This window comes from Lepisosteus platostomus, chromosome 10 (assembly GCF_059453375.1).
Source record: "Lepisosteus platostomus isolate fLepPlt1 chromosome 10, fLepPlt1.hap1, whole genome shotgun sequence".
NCBI lineage: Eukaryota > Metazoa > Chordata > Actinopteri > Semionotiformes > Lepisosteidae > Lepisosteus > Lepisosteus platostomus.
The window spans coordinates 9,718,676-9,724,776 of NC_142620.1; positions in this window are offsets into that span (position 1 = coordinate 9,718,676).

Below are 6,101 nucleotides of genomic sequence, written 5' to 3' on the forward strand. Positions count from 1 at the left end.
TTTGAGAGCAGTCGGGGCTTATGCATTACTGAACTGTCAGCGATAGTCTTCCAGAACTTCTCCCCACGTGAAACGCCATTATGCTATTAACAACACTTAAAAAACAACAACAACAATAATAATAATAATAATAATAATAATAATAATAATAATAATACTTGTGACTTTGATAAGGAAATTAAATCTTATTTAATATGAACAACCAAAAATGCCACACTGTCAATTCAATGAATTGACCACGTTGTTTTCAGTGAATATATGCGGTTAATACACCGTCAGGCTGATGGAATTTCGGCGTGCTTTCTGCACATGTCCTTACCTTTTTAATATGTCCTATTTTTTGAGGTTAGTGAAGGGGATTGCAAGGCGTGCGTCTACAACTCAGATTAGGAGAGCTGCAGAGCCTGAGGTCTTAATTCTGAAGTTAAATCTTCGCGCAATGTCACCTATTGAATAGATGTTCCCAGCTCTTCTGGTGATCGTTGAGAGACATAATTAAGTCGGCTTGTGGGCTCACGTGAATACAGTCAAGTGGTATGATAGTATACCAATGCATACAAAAATTAAAAGTCAGCAGTTTTTAAGTGAATTAATTACAGACATCATTAGCTGAATTTAGCTCTAAACTCAAATTACTCTAAACTCTTTCTCTGCAGTGGATGAATGTCCTAATTCTTAATTTCCTCCTGTGCGCCTTGGCTCTTGTTTCAATCTGACTCCCGATCATGAGCTGCTGGAGATTTGAAATTTCCTATATTACCTCAAAGCCTGCGATTCTCCAGTACCAGGGCTGTAACTAAGACTTGATGTGGTGTCAGCAGTGCAGCGGAGATTTGTTTTCACTCTGGACTTGCTCCGGACAGTGATTTGTGGCCCTGAAGGCAGGCTACATTTTTCTGGGAGGTGTACCCCGTCATCATGGTGCTTTCACAGCATAAATTACACCCAGTAAAGGCAGGGTGAAACTGTGGTTTTGTGCTGCGCAATACTTTCCCAGCGCAGGAGTGTTGGTACTGCTGCCACTCCTTTATTAGATGGTAGGAACCCCTGTGTCAGGCTGAGTACAGACACCGGGGCTGGTTCTGCATGAATCAGGCCTCTCGGTCAAAATAAATACCCTAGTGAATTCAAATGTCACAACTGATGTTTTAGTTTTAGCCCGTCCCTGAGCGAAACCCCAGACTATTCACTCTATCCATCCTGCGAGTGATACTTTCAAGAAGCTCAAAGTGAACAATTTTGGTTCTCCTGTAATTCCTAGGACCTGGAATTAGTCAGCTATTGTAAGATTTTCTTTCTTGATTTATGCATTTAGACATTAGTTTGTTCTGGCCTACTGGCGCGTTTTAGCTGTGAGTTCCATAGGTACTGTATCCATGGGAAGCTGTTAATGTCTCTTGCTGACCGCTGCCTGTCTGGAGATCAAGCACAGACCACCCACACCAGTGAACAGCAGGTAGCAACCACTGAAGAGAACAGTGGCATTTTGCTGCATCACCATTTCCTTCTCATTTCCAGCCTCTTACGTAAAAAGAATGAGGATTGCACAAAAGTGTACTACTCTAAAGTTACCTGCTGTATTGAAAGACTTGTCGACTGCATTCCTCTGGCAACAAAACAGCAATTGAAACCACGAGATGCTTTTTCTAAGGTGTGGTTTCTTAGAAAAGGATGGAGAGATGGATTTATGGAAGGCTGGATGGTTAGATAAATAGATGAGATAGACAGGCGGGTGGGTGGGATTTTTCCTGTGCTGAAAAGGTAGTGGTTTCATTGGAATTATTTGATTCCGCAGTTGTAGCAGCATGTGCGCCCATTACCAGAGCCCCTACCTTGTTTTTTGGATTGGGCTTGAGATTCCAGCACTGTTTACATGCTGAAGGCTGCAGAGTTTATCTTCTGTATGGGATTCTGTGTTTGCGGTTGCTGAGGAATGCAAGGACTGAGGATTCCTCGCTGGCGTTCTCCACATTCTTTGAGTGGTGTTAAATGTTACTGCAGTTATCCATTTTTCCAGAGACCACACTTAAGATGGGGCTGTTTATAAACACCTCGGAGAACAAGCAGAACTGCACCGCCCCCTCTCCCCCAACCCCCATCCCTTCCCTCCCTCCAGTCCCTTCTCCTGGATTGGCTCTGGATCGTGGCTAATGGTACGGGGGTCTTCTTCTGTGCCATATTAAAAGGCTAAAATGGGCACAGTTGTGCATGCATTGTTTGGACAGCCTTATAATTAATTTTGCAAAAGCTTAAGAAAATCCCAAAACCTTCAGGGCAGGGATATTAAGGGGCTTAGTCAAATACCAGACCTTTCAATCCATTACAATACAGATTATGGAACTGAATTAATTAACAGCTAATCAAGCGATCAAGCAGGCAGTTACACTGAAGACCTGCAAAAGAGGAGGGTGGAATAGTAAATGTTTGACCATCTCTGGCGTGGGGGGTACATTACTTCAAATATGTACCAGTATGTACTGAATTTTACTTAACTGACTCAAGAATGGAAAAACCACTTTCAAACATCCAAACTTGCAATGTACACGAAAACCTAGAAACTCCTTTCTGCAGTCCTGATACTGCAGAGTCACTGTGTCTCGTGCTTTTTGATAAGACGGGACTGACAACTACAATAGGAAAAAAAACAACAATTTGCGGACTATAGCACCTCAAGCGGTTTCTGTTCTCCAAGGAAATCTCTCTTTTTTTCCATGAGTTTCAGCAGTGACTGTGGGATCAGACCCGGATCAGTGTGTTAAAGGTGTTGGGGTGAAAGCACACGGTGGGAAGAGGGGGAGTACACCCCCCCCTCCCCCCAGCTCCCCGAAACATCCCCCTGCCCCTCCTGTTACCCCTACAAAAAAAGCAGAACTCCTCCTAATGACTGTGAAAACGTGCTGAGGAAATTAAGACTACACTCAGCGTAACACACAAACACAGCTCCATCAGCAGCTGGGCCTGCGCGTGTTTATTTATCATTGCTCACATTACAGAGCGAGACACTAGCTGTTGCGCCCTCACTGTCTGCTGTAGAGGCTGTAGTTATTTCTTCTTTAGTGTTTCCTGACTTTCTCTGCAGGTACAGGGGGCCTGAATGCTCACCCAAGCAAAGGCCATTGTCTGCGAACAACAAGCCCGTCAGCTGTCGACAGTTCCTTTCTGACAGGTCCATTGCATTGCCTCTGAGGCCTATTCTCTCACATGGCAGTGGACAAATAATCCTTTAACAACTGCGGTAGAATCTTGTGGCGGAAATATGTTGTCACGTGTACAAGCACCTCAGAAGAGGGCACTCATTGTGAAAGTGTTGAAAACGGATTCATTAGTGTTGTAGGCAATTTGTATTATGTAGCGAAGGTGAAAGAGGTTTGGAAGAACAGCCCTCTCCATATCTGAGAGCAAGTGAGCTTCTTTCTCATTGTAGGCATGTTAGGGAGAAACGTCAAATACTGGAGGTCGAGTTGTGAGTATAAATTACTAAACTGGTGGTGGAAAAAAAGAACAGATTTTGGCAATGCCAGCTGAGGCCCATGTGATTTTGGTGCGAGCTTAAAGTTTCTTCAGTCCAAACCCCAGAGGCTGCGCAGAACTGCTATGTAGCTAATGCTTTGAATCATGCTCCGAAAATAACCAAAAGATTCTATAAAATTGTCAGCCACCGGCCTTTCTTGTGTTTGTGCAAATGCTCGAAAAGCTGAGGTAAAAGAAAAAGAATCTGTCAGAAAACAGGGCTAAAACTAACAAGAGTCAGTCCCAATAACAACATGCTCATAGCGAGTGTTTATTCAGTTCACAAACCCAGACACATGGCACAGAGATGTGTCAGTGTTCTCTCTCCAATGGCTGAGTGATATATGCCTGTTTTTAAAGGTGCACTGTCTGATATGAAATTATTAGGTCGCCCCCATTTGTTTTGAGCACAAATGTCTACAGACAAGATAAGCAAACCTGGCAGCTTACAGATGAACATTTTGCTTAGTTCCACGAGCTACCCTCAAATCATGTAGGTCTTGAACAGACAGTCTTCTGGGGTGACCACATGCTCTAACCAGTCTTGCGCACTCTAATGCTGTAGAATGTTAGTTCATTCGAGAGGCAACCTAGCTCTCTTATTCCTTTAATAATAAAAAACCCTACTCAGCATTTCTATTCTCTCTTTTTAGTGACATTTGTGGAACATGAGCCGTACAACAGTACAGAACATGAACAACAGTAGAAATAGGCCTGTCTCATTTGCCAGAGCTTCTGCAGCTCATGTTCTTCCAAGCAAGTAACCTCTGACATCTGCATTTGTTAAATGTTTTATGTGTGACAGAAATCGAAACACAGTCAACCATGCATTTGTACTGGCTTGTCTGAGCGACTCTGATCTATTCCGAATAAAAAAGAGTGGAAAGTTACATCATTTCTCTGAAACTATCAGTTCATTGTGACATTACTCATTTAGTCTTTGTGGAGTTGTATAATCGTTTTCTGTTCATCAGCATGCAAAACCCCGCTGTCTTTGACCTCTGTAAAAGTCAGGTAATACAGCAATGGATCAAAATAGTTTCCGTGTCACATAACTTTCATTTTTTTTCTTTGCAGATTGAATTTGTATTGAACCAATTCATATACCTGTGAGTAAATTATACACATTTATTTTAGATAGGATAATTTTAAAATGACTAACCCCTGTCCAATGATTCTGCAAAAACTTGACAAAAGAGTATTCTTACCCCAGATTTTTGACACACCACACAACTAACCCATCCGACACAGGCTGGCTCGATATATTGAAGCGAAGCTACCAGTTTGGGATTTATAACTTTAAACAAATTCCTGCTCATTGTGTGAATGAAATTGCAGGCTTAAATTGGAGCCTTTGAGGATCTGGAGGTTTGGAGGAGCCATCATCCTTGAGATTAATTAAGGAGGATGAAACCAGACCTGGGATTTATTTTTCCAAGGAATGCTGGTATTAATAAAGATTTGACGGGAGCAATGTGGTGTACAGATAAGTAGCAGTGCAGTAAACATTTGAAGAGTAGTAGGAGTACAAGAGGTCAGAGGGTTAACGCTGAATAAATGACTCCTGTACATACTGTATACTAACCATTGATGTAAGTGTGGCTAATGGGTGGCGATTGGGACCTGGGTGCCAAAATAAGCTCATTTTCCACCCAGTGCTTACCTCTATTTTGCAAGATTACTGAAAATAAGGTAAACAGCTGAATTGCATTAATGGCACCCATTCATCATTGTTAGGCTGCTCCAGTCAGATCAGCTGAGATCCATGTTGTTCCCAGAGCTATTTAAGGATATCAGGAGGATCAGAGTGGCCCAGTGAAGTGCCTGCCTACTCATCAGTTCCCCGTTTGTTCTGGCCCTAATGCACCAGCTCAATATGTACATCTACGGCCTCTCAGCAAGGGCTGGTCAGTTTCGTGTGATGTCTGCAAGGACAGCACGGAGTTTTGATCCACTCTAGGCTGGTGGTGTGGCAGTATGTCAGCCATAATGACATACAGCGCAGTACTGCATGCGCAATCCAGAAAAAGGAGGCAAAAAAGTGCCTTCCACCATCGGGAACCCGTCATTACTAGTACCAAAGTGAAACCAGTAAGAAAAAAATCTGAAAATGATTATTTAGTCTTCCAATCGTCATGACTCGCATTGCTGGGCTCCAGTTCTTGTGTTGTGGTGAGCTTTCTGGAATGGGATCTTACAAGTCGAGGAGAGCGGATGACGACAGCTGTCTCTTTCCGGGATTATCAGATCGCAGCTCTCCACCGTGCGCCCGTGGTGCCACTTGGGAATGGTGCCGTCTGACACCATCTCTTCAAGCACGGAGAGAGACTGTGGGCTTGGCCGCCGCCATTGTCAGCGATTTATGGTTCCAGACTAAAAAAGAAGTGTCTTATCCCAAAATACCTCAGCCACTTCATAAGGTGCTCTTCCTCAGTGGGTGCTGTTTTTACCTTAGCATGGTCATGTAGAAGAAAATGAGAGCAGAACAGAACAAACACAATCTCAGCACAGAGCAGAGGTATGATCGTTAGAAGTTGCTAAAAGGTAACTGGTGCTATGAATGTGAGAACCACTTTATAGACAAGAAACAT